Genomic DNA, 13,443 nt, shown 5'->3' on the forward strand with positions numbered 1-13,443 from the left:
AGAAGAGGCCCCTTATCCTATGTACGTATCAGTCCCTCTAAAATGCTAAGGGGTTGGGTAATTTCAGTTCTGCTCCTGGTTTGGCCTTAGGCTGACTGGACGACATTGGGCCAGTTACTCTCCCTTTCTAAACCTCAGCTTCTCCATCCACCCAAAAGGATTAAAACTACTAGCAGGAACCCTCTTCTCCCACGGATTTGGCAAGAAATGTGGAGTGATGAGTTGCTTTGAATTTTTTGGAGCAAGGCTTTAATGAATTGCTACAGTTTGACTATTGAGTGGCTCGTTACATGGTTCTTCTTACTGTCAATTGTAAATCATGCAACATTTTTGTTGTTGAGCCTTGTTTGAACTTTTTACTAAGGAATCACCCCTTCTGTCATTATTCTTCGGAGCTGGTTAGCAATGTCCAGTCAGCCTGAGTTATGAAATGTCACTTTGTGCTCACACAATGTAATGTGGGAATGCTGTGTGCTGTGTGGTCCTTCTTGCCTAAGAAGGGGGGCCCAAAAATCTTGTGAAGACTGGCAGTGAAATGCTGGAGGGGTTTGAAAATCATTATGAGAGTGGCAGATGGTTTCATGGGAGCCATGTAAGTAAGTAAGCCATTTTGAAGTATCAAAATTTCGATTTAAACCAACTTATTAGTTGTGTGATCTTGGGCCACATAGTAACTTCTCTAATCTTCTCCTTTCCTATCTGTAAAATAGGAAGAGTAATGATAATAATTATAAGGTATATGGAGTTTTCCAGCTGCTTTACTGACCGATTGTAAGACTCAAAGAAGTACAGAAGGAAAAGCACTTGGTACCTGTAAAGTGCTAGGTAAATGCTAATTATTATTACTTTAGTTTTTCTTCCCATCCGAGTCAGTGTTTGTACATAACAGATAATAAAAATGTTTCTTCGATTGAAGCCAGGGGTTTGGTTGCTTTTTCTGGTTTTAATGATTCCAAAGACTTACTTGCATTTGGTTAATTTTGTCAATCGGCTACTTATTCATATCTCATTGCCCATAAAGACACTCGCCCCTATGAATGCATCAGTACAGACCAAACATCACATACTCCTCCTTTCCCTCCCTCGTATCCGGCCATTGTTATACTCGTGAAACTCCCATCCCCAATCAATGGAGGTTTTACGTAAAAACTGAATTCAGGATATGAGTGCAGCCTCAGGAATTCCAGGCTTGTGCTGCTGATAAAGAGAGTGTGTCAAACTGAAAATACCAGAGAAATAAAATTCTCCTGTCCAACCAGTGCTCAGGTTTGTTTTTGTTTAGGTTTGTCTCTGTTTTTGAAGAGTCCTCCTGGAATATGACACACATAGCTTTTACAACCTTCCCTTGGGAACAGTTTTAAACCCCCCCCCCCCACCCCAGCTGGCCAGATGCCCCACTGGCTCTCCTGACTGATTCACTTGTGCCACCACCTCTGTTCTTGTCTCAGTGTCCCTGCGGTCATGAGTGAAGGCAATACAGGGCCAGGTCTGAACTTGGTTCATTCAGAGCGGAGCTAACATTTCAGTCCTTCTCTAAGCTCTGCTTTACCATCCCATTCCAGAAAGCAACGTTTTCCAGTCTAGGAGGAACTGGAGATCTGAACTCCCCTGAGCAACGGCTGTGAATTCGTTTGGGTTGTGTTGGTCTGTCTGAAGCATCATAGGTTTAACTGATTTAAATGGGAGTGAAAGAACAGCAGAATGAAAGAAGTAATTTGTCTCAAAGATGGTCCTCTGTCAGTGTCCAAGTCGGGAATAATCATGGCTGTTTTCCCACGTGAGACTAGACAAAGCAAGCTTAGTCTTTCTTCTCATCACGTGTCATCACTGCTGCACGAGAGGTTGTATCTCTGTCTTCCAGGCTATGCCACGCAACCAAATATTATTATGTGACCAGAAGTGAGAGGGAGAACATTTGCCAATATTTTACCCACACTGAAGCGGCTAAATACTGACATAAAGAAAGGAACATGAAATTGACAGTTCATTTTAAAGTGCTCATCCAGACATTTAGGGTTGAGGATTCAGCGCTTCTCCCTAAATCTTTTTTCCAAACATGTTGAATAATGTACTAGAGTTGTATTCCTAGCCAACAGAATTGGGATTTCACAGTCCATGGGGCTGGACATTGAGTTGTTCAGAGAGTGATCTAGAGTTCTTCCGAAACTGCAGTTTAGCTAAAATCAGTCCTATTTCTTTGCCCCGGAAGACAAGTGACCACCAAGATCTTGATGCTCTGTTGAAGGATGAGTCTGTTTTTTAGACAAAAACCACACAGTGAAGGTAAAGAGATGGTACAGCATCCCGAATATGTATTTCAAGTTATGAAGAACATCTCACACAATGGAAATAAATGCCACCTTGCAGGAAACTCACTTCATTTAACAGTGGTGTCTATCTCTGTGAGGTTGGATCATATGAAGGTTCTGGGCAAACTCATCCTCCCGCCATCTTAACTACGTCCTATGTCTTCCCTAAACATTTACACATTTGGAACGAGCTAAAATCTCATCTTTTCCAAGTAACCCTGAATGTCTGGTTTTCGATTTGATTTGGGTAGAAGAGAGCAACTTTTTCTTGGGCTGCGGAAGGTTCAGATATCTCTCTTTTGAGAGTATTGATGCGTAGGAAGCTTTATGACAGATATGGCTCTTGCATAATTTTTAGGGTGAGGGATTTGGGAAACGTCATTAGTAGTTCTCAACTTCCTTAGCCTTATCTCAAAGGCGAAGGAGAGTGGCAGATGTAGAGACCCGTCTTAGAATCATCCAGTAGGGTTTCCTGTAAAGGTGGGAATGCTGTGTTCTGCACTGCCCAATATGGTAGCCACTAGCCTCGCAAATTCAAGTGGCCACTGAGCACTCGCAACGTGGCTGGCGAAAGAGGGACTACATTTTTCATTTCATGTCACTTGACTTTCGTTCATCTAAATTTAGATAGCCATATACGGCTAGTGACTCCCTATCAGATAGTACAAGTCTATATCATTCACATCAAAAGCATCTTAAAATCTGAATTCAGTCCGAGGATATATTTACCTGGATTATTTTTTATTGAGTCAGCTGTGTGTGGTCCAAATGGAGACTAACACTTCCACTTCCTCTTAGGACTGACATTAAACCAAACGAAAAGTAAATGTCCAGCATTATCCAGGTACTACCAGGGTTGGCCCGGAGCTGGAAGTAAGTTTACTCTGTAGTCTCCCGGCTTCTTCACCAATTCTGTGCTGACCTGTAAGAATATAATGCTTTCTTTTCCTTTCAATAAAGTGGAGGCACTTGGGATTGATCATGGGGATATTCACAAATTGTGAGTAAATGTATATTGGACTGGCCATAAAAGGTATGGGCTTTTTCTATATACCTTTTCATTGAAAAATGACGTCAGAGAAAAAGAGACTCCTGTCCTACATGGTGATTTGAGTTTATAAAATGCCGGCATTGTGCTAAATTATTTTTAAGGTCGTTTTCAGTTCTGATGCTTTGTGCTGCTGTGAATATATGATTTTCTATTATGTAGGACTCCATCCTATTAATAGATGGTTGGCTCTTCCAGTTCCCAGATCCCTATAATTTGTTGTAGGAAGATTTCTCCTTAAGCATAAATATTAACAAGCCAACTTATTTTTAAAAAGAACTAGCTAGAGTGGCTTCTTTGAACCCCAATTTCCCTCCAATGAGTTTTCCCTTGGTCTGTACTGTTCTGTGGTACTATCAGTTACCAAGATCCAAAAGCCTGACATCTCCGAGACAGAAGGCAAGTTCTCTCTTTCCTTTGTGGCCCTCACCCATGGATAATAGGAACATAGGACGTGCTATACCTGATGTGGCTTCAGAAATTAGCAAGAGGAATAAACACCCTAGTCTTTCTCCAGGAGACACACAACGAGTGGACCTGTGGTGGCTTTTACTTAGAAAGTCTTCAGGTTGGGGCACCTGCGTGGCTCAGTGGGTTCAGCGTCCGACTCTTGATTTTAGCTCAGGTGGTGATCTCATGGCTCGCGAGTTGGAGCCCTACATCAGGCTCTGCGCTGAGAGTGTGGCGGCTGCTTGGGATTCTCTCTCTCTCTCTCTCTCTCTCTCTCTTTTTCTGCTCCTCCCTCGCTCACGCTTTCTCTCTCAAAGATAAATAAATAAACTTAAAAAAAAAAAGAAAGTGTTCAGTTTGACATCACTGTGAAGGTCAGTCCTATGCCCATCACTGAATCTGTGGCATGCATTTTTGAGTCGAATTGCTTAAAACCAGGATGGATCGATGCCGCAGAGAAAACAAGGCAAAGTTCCCTGAAGCCTAGTGCTACGGGATGGTTTTAGGAGTGATGAACCACTGTGGTCTGCTTCTACACTTGCCTGCCCTCCAGAAAGGATGAATTAAAATACAGATCAATCCACAGGCCCCAGTGAACGGCCAGTTAGAGTCTCTCATAGTCTCATCCCGATTACATATACGCTCCATAACTAGCTCCATATTTCTGTGCCTCGTGCATTTTCAGAAAAACGTCCCTTTGGGTTGAAAACTTCCATGTTTGTTCTTTTTAGATTTTGTCTGGAACGAAGTGAGGAAGTGTGTGTAGAATACAATTGTGTGGCCGTCGCAATTTGTAGTTACTCCTGTCATACTGCGTTAAGCATGGGTTTTTAATGTTTGCATAAACTCCTTGAGGGCAGACTTTCGGCCAGTTTTTCCTGGAGACCTCAGCACCTGGCACAGGTTCATGTACTTAGCGAGCACCTTCTCTATGTTAGGCGCTGCGATACGGTAGTAAATAAAGACAGGCGAGGCTCCTGCCCCGTCACATTACAGTGATGGAGGGAAAACAAATACTGAGCCATTTGCTTTCAGAGCAAAGAGCTCTGTGAAAACGGAAGTGCAGGGTGCTTCAGGGGAGCATAACCTGGGGACCTGGCCTAGTCTCAGAGGTCAAAGGTTTCCCTAAGGAAGTGACATTGAGGGTGACCCTTGAATGATAAGGAGGAGTAAGCCTAAAAGAGAAGTAAGCCCTCAATCAGTCTTGGCCGAATTAGCGGATGAATGAAATGGCTGCTTTCCTCCCCAGCCTCGCCGTGGCACGGCTAAGTTCAGCATCACAAGCTCCGTCACTCTACCCAAGGTCCCTCCAGGCCTTATCCGTGCGTCCATGAGACGTTTTCTTAGCTTCTCTCTTCTGCAGTCAAGGCAAGTAGAGGGTAATAAAGAAAATGGTAAGAGGACAATGACCTTTGGAGACATTACCACACCAGTGTTTAACTGAGAGCATAGAATATACAGGTAGTGGTTGATATGCTTATAATATACCATGCATCCAGAAATTTCAAGGGTAAGAGGATTCTGGGAGGTTGACTTCCACCTTGGAGAATTCCAGTTGGCGGAATCAACTTGGTCTCAGCTTGGCGTGACTCCTCACCCGCAAGGCGAGGCCGCTCTTTGGCAGACAGAGCCCTGGAAGCCATGCTCACTGGCTTTGCTATGAAGGGCTGTGGGTCCTTAAGCAAGGGCCAGGTCTCCCCAGGCCTTCGTTTTCTCACTGCCGAAGGGGGAGATCCTGCCAGTGATAAATTTACCTCAAAGCCATGTTGTAATAAAGACGGCCTTGAAAGCATTTCGCAAGATTAAATAAAACAACAGCAACAAGTAAACACCTCCTTGAGGAGGTGGGCTTTCCTTACCTGGTGTTTCCTTTTCGGAGAAAGCTCTGTGATCGGAGACTTTAGAGAGGCTCAGAGCTGGGATTGGCTTTCAAGATCTTTTCTGGAATTACTGGGCCCTTTACTTTAAAACAACCTTGCAGGAGGCGTCTGTAATGATGATGATGATGATAATAATAACATTTATTGAGTAGTTACTGATGAGCCAGGCACTGTCCTGAGCAATTTAAATGCATTTTAGCACTTCATTCCCACCGCAGCCCGTGGAATACATCTATTATTAGCCACACTTTACCCATGAGAAGGGGTGGAGGCATAGAAAACGCAAGCGACTTGCCAAAAGCTATGCAGCTAGAAGGGTCTGTCTGATCCCAAAGACTTTACTCACTACATATGTGAAATATTTTCAGCTTTTCAGAATAAGAGTTCGGGGTTGCTAAGTGACTAAGCATATACAATTAATTATGCCTTCCCTGGAATACAAGAGTGTTAACATTAGCAGAAGTTTATTTTTGCAATTCCTTTGGCCTTCTGGTGTTTCCACATGCCTCCACCCCTTTTCCTAACTGTATTGCTCTCCTGTTGTTTAAAGGGGGGGTGGGGGCCGGGGGGGGGCGGGAATCTAGTTTCAAACTTGTCCAAATAGAAAATGAATTGCATTTCAACTGGCCAGCGCCGCGGCAAAGGACTGAAGCACAGATGCCAGGCACGTTTGGGGAAAACCTTATGGCAATGCAGGGGCAGTGCAGGATCTAGGCTATGTTTTATTACCGAGATCTTAAACAATTTTTAAGCGCCCTCTTATTACCTCCCTTCGCCCCCATCCCACCTCATCTACTGGGATGCTAAAGAGAGAAAACGACGTCTCTACCTTCTTGGGATGGAAACAATAGACTTTGCCTGTGCTACTTTTATTTCCCCACTGGGGAATCTGGGAGCTGACCTGATTGAATTCCGCTGGTAGAGGTCATGCTTTGAATTCAAGGCAGAGGAAAAAGAGAAGAAAACATTTTGCAATGATACCCCCCCCGGGTCCTGAGCACACTGGGGCCTCTCCTCGCTGCATTGTGGTCTGCTGATAAGGATAACGTGGATGACAAGCGGAACATTTCCAGGACAAAGGAAATTCCCTGTTTCATTGTTTAAAGGAAGCCACCATCCAGCTCAGGAGAACCTGGTTTCAGGCACAGCAGATTTCCCTGCTGGCGGGCAGCAGAGGCAGGCCAGTGAGGCTGGCAATACAGGCTGCCTGTGAGCGCCGTCTGTCCCTAATTTCATCTGGGGCGCACTGGCGTGGTGGGAAGTCAAGAAGGGGTCATTGCAGTTTATGGCATTTCGCAGGGGTTAGAGATGTCGGCATCACGGGCTGGGAGAGCTAAAAGCCTGATTCGTACAATGTGGCCCATTGAAGCATCACAGAAAAAGCACCAGGAGATTTAGAGAAGCTGATCTGGTTTTGAGTTTAAATTCTGGACCTCTTTTTCTCCCCACCCCCTCCGAGCCAAAATGTCAGAAAAGGGCCTGGTTTCCCTTTATGGAGTGCAAAATAAACAGATCTTCAGCAGCAGGAGAGGGGCCCAGCTCCCCAGCCCATAATGCCAGAGCTGGGGGTGGGGGGTGGGGGGGCGCGTGGGGAAAAGTCTTCTGTCTGGTTAGTATTTGGCATTGACTTTCATTTTCTCCAACCTCTGTTTTCTAGAAGCCTGCCTGTACGGGAAGTACAGGAATAAAAGAGAAGCTGATCTTGGGGGTTTTCTTGCCAGACTTCAAAGGAGGTGGTGGATTTGGGATTTTTGATAGTTTGGGGAGACATTTGCAAAATTAAAACTGCTTTGGGGAATTGAACCCAGAGACCGGGATCTTAGCTGTGGGCCGGTCCGAGGGCACTGCTCTTCTCCCCGCTGGAACCTGAGCTCGCAGGGCTTGCTGCGGGCCCCTCCCAGCCCCGGGAGTGCACCGAGCCCTGGGCATCGTGGGGTCAGCTGTGGTTAGCCTGGCCACAGGGCCCTGCATTCCTTCTGGGCTTTGCTTGGTTTGGGTGGGTGTGACCACGAGTTTACTCTGGAGAACACTGAGACAAAGAGTCTAAATTGGGCAGGATCTCGAATCTAATGACTTGTTTACAGATCCTGTACTTTTTCCAGGGCCGGGAGGAGGAAGAGGAAAGGGCACGCTGGTCACTGTGGGCATGGCACATTGTTGTTTTTCATCCTAAGGAGGTAGAATAGTTTCAGCCAGCAGCGGGGCATCTGCCCGGCAGCCAGTGGGCAAAGTGGCACTCTGTGTAATTTTCCAAGGTGGGGAGGAAGCAGCAGCGGCCTGGGCCTCTGCCCACCGGCTTGGCTTCCGGGGAACGTACCCGCTCCAGGGAGAATGCCCGACCCTGCCACATGAAAGGCCCTGTTTCCTCCCGCTGTAACTTCAAGCGGTGGGGGAGATTACCCTCTTCACCCCTGCTCCAAGCGCACCCGGAACCAGGGTGCCCAGCGAAGCCCGTGCACCTGTGATGGGGCAGAGGAGACAGCGCAGGGCCCGTGGCAGGAGAGAGGAAATGCCCAGGAAATTCACTCTCTAAGAGAAAAGCAGGCTCATGAAGGTCTTGCTGTCAGGCGGTGTGTGTGTGATGATTGCTAAGTGTAAGAAACTCCTCTGAAAGCCTCTATGCTGCCAATCTGAAGCCTTCTTCCAGCTTCTGGCAGTTCTTCTGGGGCCCAGAGGTGCTGCTTCCAAGACATGCAGGCTTGGGGTTTATCCCAAAAGGATGGTGTTGGACTGCAGGGAAGGGAGGGAGGAGCCTGCATCCACGTGTGTTCCTTTTAGTTCCCCCATCAACCTGTGAGGTATATATGTCGCAACTCCCACCTTGTGATGAGGGAACTGAGGCCCAGAGATGTTAGGTCATTTACTCGAGGCCACACGGCTGCTGAATGCGTCGTGCCGCATCTGCTCTGCACCCAGTTTGTGCAGGCTTACAAGGCAAGGCAGTGACCCCTGTGTGCCTGAGCTGGGGAGGAGGTGGCCCTAGGATGCAGTCCGTCACCTCTCCTGGACTGTTTCAGTCGGGTGTGGCTGAGTTAAAGTCGTGCTTCAAGGGAATGTGCGCCAGTCCATGAGTAGAGGAGTCCGCATCACAAAGCGCGGGGGATTCTTGTTATCCCAAAGCCCTCAGATGTTCCCACAGGGGTATCTAAGGCGGCGCCAGGGATGGTGGGGACGGGTGGTTCCTGGGAGCCTCTGAACAGGGAAGCCTCATCCATAATGGCATCCCCAGGAAACATTCACTCTAAGACATCTAGGGGTGCCTGAGTGGCTCAATCGTTAAGCGTCTGACTCTTGATTTTGACTCAAGTCACGATCTCACAGCTTGTGGCTTCGCGCCCCACATCGGGTTCCAGGCGAACGGCGCGCAGCCGGTTTGGGATCCTCTCTCTCTCTCCCTCCCTCTCTTTCTGTCCCTCCCCTGCTTGTGCTCTCTCTCTCTCTCTCTCTCTCAAAATAAATAAACAAAAACTTTAAAAATTTTTTAAAAACACACACACAAACTCTAGGACATCTATTAACTCATTTGAGTGCTGAAAGGCAGGCAGGACAGCCATCCTAACCGGAAAAAGGGGACCCGGATGTCGTAGACTGGGGTTCTAATCCCAGCTCCTGCTGTCGACCAGATGTGTGATGCTGAGCAAATCACTTCACTTCTCCTAGTCACAGATTTCGCATCCACGACACGCGGGACTCGCTCCCCACGAGATTCGGGGTACAGAGGCGATTCTCCCCAACCTTCTGAGGCTCCCCCGAAGCTGGTGATGCAAAGCACATTTCTGAACACCACCACCTGCCCTTCTTCTTCCAGCCTCGCTGGAATCTGACCAATGGGGAGGCCAGGTCTGCAGGGAAGGAGTAGGTGGCCAGATTCCTTTCCACTTGTTTCCTGCACCTGCAAGAGAAGAACAGAGGCCGTTATTTGGATGACTTATTGTTTCGAGCTTTTGTGTGTTTTGCTTTATTTATTTATTTATTTATTTTGTAACTTTACAAAAAGCAACACGCATCTTTTCAGACTCCAATTGTTCCTCGCTCCTGACTATCCCAGCTCACCACCTTGCAACCGGCCAATCACCGGATACGTCTTCGTGAATTGCAGCAGATTTTATTACTTATCGATGCCCCCGTGCGGGAGGTGGAGGGTCGGTGAAATGGCAGAAGCTCAGAGCAGCTGAGGGTGGTTGGACTCAGTGGAAAATCCAGAAGTGCAGATGTGGATCCAAATTGGGCTGAAAATCTCATGAGATCAGGCTTTCTCGGACTTCCTGCTTTTAGCCTAAGCAGTGTGTTCAACATAAACGAACTTTCGGTATTTTGAAACTTCCGTTTCTGATCTCAGAACCTGGAAGTCGAGAGCTGTTGTGAACATTTCCACAAATTTTGTCACGGTCGTTCTGGAGGCCGGGTCGAACCCAGTAATTATGGGGCGTTAGGACGTACCACAACCACAGCAGCCTGCCGGGACGGCGACACTAGAGGGAAAGCGGGGCTCTGGTTAAGAGCTCTGGAGACATGCAGGACTGGGTTCAGATTCTTAGCTCTGCCACTTCTGGCCCTGTGACTTAACCTCTTAGACTCTCAGTTTCCTCATCAGTTAGATGAAGAAAATGTACCATTTCATAATGCCGTGAGGACAAAATGGGGTGTGCGCGCGCACGTTCGATCTGTCCCCTCTTTTCTCATATGTGTGTGTCCGATACGTGCATATATGTACGCGTGCGTGTGTACGTGCATCTCTGTGTACATATATACAAAGCATATGCGTCTGTATATATTACTTACTTACAGCTTGAACACGTTCTCCTGGGGACCCGAGGGAGCCAGTGTCTGACAGGTGTGGCATTTGGGAGTTGCTGACATCTTGCTAATTAACTCTCCAGTGGGGCTTTGCACCAAGGCAGCGAGGGCTCTGGGTGCACAAAGCGTGAGTTCCCTGGACCTGGAGAGATCTCAGGTGCTCTCCAGCCACAAGTGAGACTCACATTGGCCTTGGGAAGCGGAGCTGCGTTCATCAAGTCTGCTTGCGCCGCCCTGGCTTTTCTTGCTCTCCTCAAACAAGCCGAAAGTCATGCCCGGCAGACAGGTGCCACAGGGCAGCAAGGGGCTGTTGGAGCCCTGCGCGGTCATCGGTCAGAAGGAAGAGAGCTGCGTAGGGATGAGAAAGGAGGGGAGACAGAGAGTCAGGGACAGGATGGTAAGGTCCATCACAATCCACCCAGCGCCGAGAGAAATGGCTCCCTCAGCACACCTCCCTCAGATGCTACACAGGCTGTTCCTTCTTTTCCTTTTCTGTGTCGTAGCTTAAGTTTTTCTTTTGCTCATCAAATGCATCGTGTCTGTTTTTTAATGTTTTAAATGTTTATTTTTGAGAGACAGAGCATGAGTGGGGGAGGGGTAGAGAGAGGGAGACACAGAATCCGAAACAGGCTCCAGGCTCCGTCCGAGCTGTCGGCACAGAGCCCGACGCGGGGCTCGAACTCACAAGAACTGTGAGATCATGACCTGAGCCGAAGTCGGATGTTTCACCGACGGAGCTACCTAGGCGCCCCAAATGCATTATGTCTTTTTGAAGAATTTTTTTTTTTTTAAATAGTGACTTCCAAAGTAATACATCAGCTTTGGATAAACTTTGGAAAATGTGGAAACATCATGAAAGAAAACTACAAAAGCACCCGGAGTCCCACTGTGCGGAAAATAACCGGTTAATGTGTCGGTGTGTTTCCTTATAGTCTCTTTAATGCAAATATCTAGACATATATGCCTTCTTTTTATATAACCAGAATCATATTGTTACCAGGTGGCTCAGTTCTTGCCCCAGATGCACCAAAGAATTGGAGACCCAAGATCAGAATGGGGAGAAAGAGTTTATTGAGTAGATAAGTATAGTAGGCTTTTAAAAGGGAAAGCGGGCCATTGCGGGAGCCAGAATGGCCATGGCCCTGAGAAGCTCTCACTGCATCCTTGTAAACCTGTTTTCTGCATATGTACACTATTGTTTTGCAATCTCCTTTTAGTCTCTTCTTACTAAATTGTAGATGTTCCCTGTATCAGTAAATACTGTTCTACAGTATTACTTTAAAAAAAATTTTTTTTTAATGTTCATTTATTTTTGAGAGAGGGAGAGAGAGAGAGAGACAGAGACAGAGCGTGAGCTGGAGAGGGGTAGAGAGAGAGGGAGACACAGATCCGAAGCAGGCTCCAGGCTCTGAGCTGCCAGCACAGAGCCCCACGAGGGGCTCGAACTCACGAACCTCGAGATCATGACCTGGGTCATGATTAAGCTGGCGCTTAACCAACTGAGCCACCATCACCACTTCTAATGGATGCACAGTAAATCATTAAATGAGGGTTAAGTGCTGGGCTTTCAGTATATGTTGTTTTGCTTCTCCCCAGTTTCTGGACCTGGGATGGCATTGTTTAACAGGGCTAGACTTACTTCTTTTTGATTTCAATAAAGTATTCTTTCTAGCCTTTAGAAAGAAACCCACATGAAATGCTGAAAAAGGGATGTTAAGAAAAGTCACCGAGTCCCCCTTGAGTCATAAAGCCAGAGGCCGGGGAGGCGGGGCCCGCCTCAGCTCACCTCCCTGGCCTCGCCCCACGGAAGCCCCGCGGAGACCGGATTACGGGCAAACCCAGGACCTGATGTGATAGCACAAAGACACCCACAACTCCGAATTTCCTGCTGCCCCGAGGCCTCTTTTTGCATAGGATGTTTGACTTACACATACGTGGAAAGCAACTACTAAGAATAGATTAAGAGCTGCCTCTTTTCTTCTGTTGTCAGGCTCCTCAGTCACTGCTCAGCAGCTCCAGCCTCTGAGGCGGCCGTCTGCCACTCGTCTGCCCCCTCACAGCAAACGGGGTCAGCAGGGCTGGCTGTCAGCAAGAGGCCGGGCCCTTTCGCCTTCTCCGTGTGTGGCAGAGGTTGGGGTGGTAGCCGTCTGAGGGCTCTTTGTCTGGCGAGGGAGCGGGATCTCTGCTGTGGGAGGGAGCCCCCCTGGCCAGCCCCCTGCCCTTCCCCCTCCAGCCAGCCAACTGATTTTCTTCTCCTCCAGCCTCCACTTATCTGAGCTTGCTCAACTCACCTTGAGAAGCTGGAACCTTCCGGCCGCTTTGGCAGAATCAGTCCTTCCCGGTTGAGTGCTGACAAGTTTGCCCACGAGAATTCTCTCTGAGCCCCTCAGGACCATGGCGGCTGACCCCTGCATGATGCCTGGCGAAGCCGGCACGGGCCAGCTTCTTCACGAAGGCCTTGACTCTCATGGTGCCACTTAGTTAATCGTTCGTTCATCCCCTTAGCCACGCACTTAGTGCCTCCCGTTCCGGACACCGTGTTGTGGTAGTGGTGGGCTGGAGAATAAAACAGACAAGATTCCCTGCTGCTGTGGAAGATACAAAGAATTATAAGCAAGCCACTGGAATCAAAGAGTCTGTGGTGGGGGTCTCAGGGGAAACACCCCCTGAGTTACAAAAGACCCTCGATACTTTTCCATGCTGTCTGACGTTAGGATCCTGTCCTTAACCTACCCCCAGCCTCTCTTGAGCCTGGCTCAGCTCACAGCTCTTCTAGGTGCTGAGCTGAAGAGAGACCGATTTCTTTGTGCAAGATCCATTATGGGCGGGAGAGTGAGCCTGGCTCAAGCATACAGCTCCACAGACCCTTGTGGTCAGGGAGTTCCTAAATGAACTCGAACCTTTGGGGGCTGGGATCTGTTTACTCTTGGCACACTGGGATTTCCTGTTTCTAAGAAAA

At 47.8% G+C, this 13,443-nt stretch overlaps 1 protein-coding gene and 1 long non-coding RNA gene across 6 annotated transcripts in view; one reads left to right on the forward strand and one right to left on the reverse strand.

Annotated features, from left to right (window-relative positions):
- The window catches only part of FLI1 (Fli-1 proto-oncogene, ETS transcription factor), a 130,380-nt gene that overhangs the window by 23,701 nt on the left and 93,236 nt on the right, over window positions 1-13,443 (forward strand). The gene's annotated exons all lie outside the window — the stretch shown is intronic.
- Window positions 9,615-12,944, reverse strand: LOC123600923. Its single transcript, XR_006713882.1, has 2 exons — window positions 12,776-12,944; window positions 9,615-10,832 (listed from the first exon to the last, which is right to left on the reverse strand). It is a non-coding gene; the product is annotated as an uncharacterized LOC123600923 (long non-coding RNA).

This window comes from Leopardus geoffroyi, chromosome D1 (assembly GCF_018350155.1).
Source record: "Leopardus geoffroyi isolate Oge1 chromosome D1, O.geoffroyi_Oge1_pat1.0, whole genome shotgun sequence".
NCBI classification, from domain to species: domain Eukaryota; kingdom Metazoa; phylum Chordata; class Mammalia; order Carnivora; family Felidae; genus Leopardus; species Leopardus geoffroyi.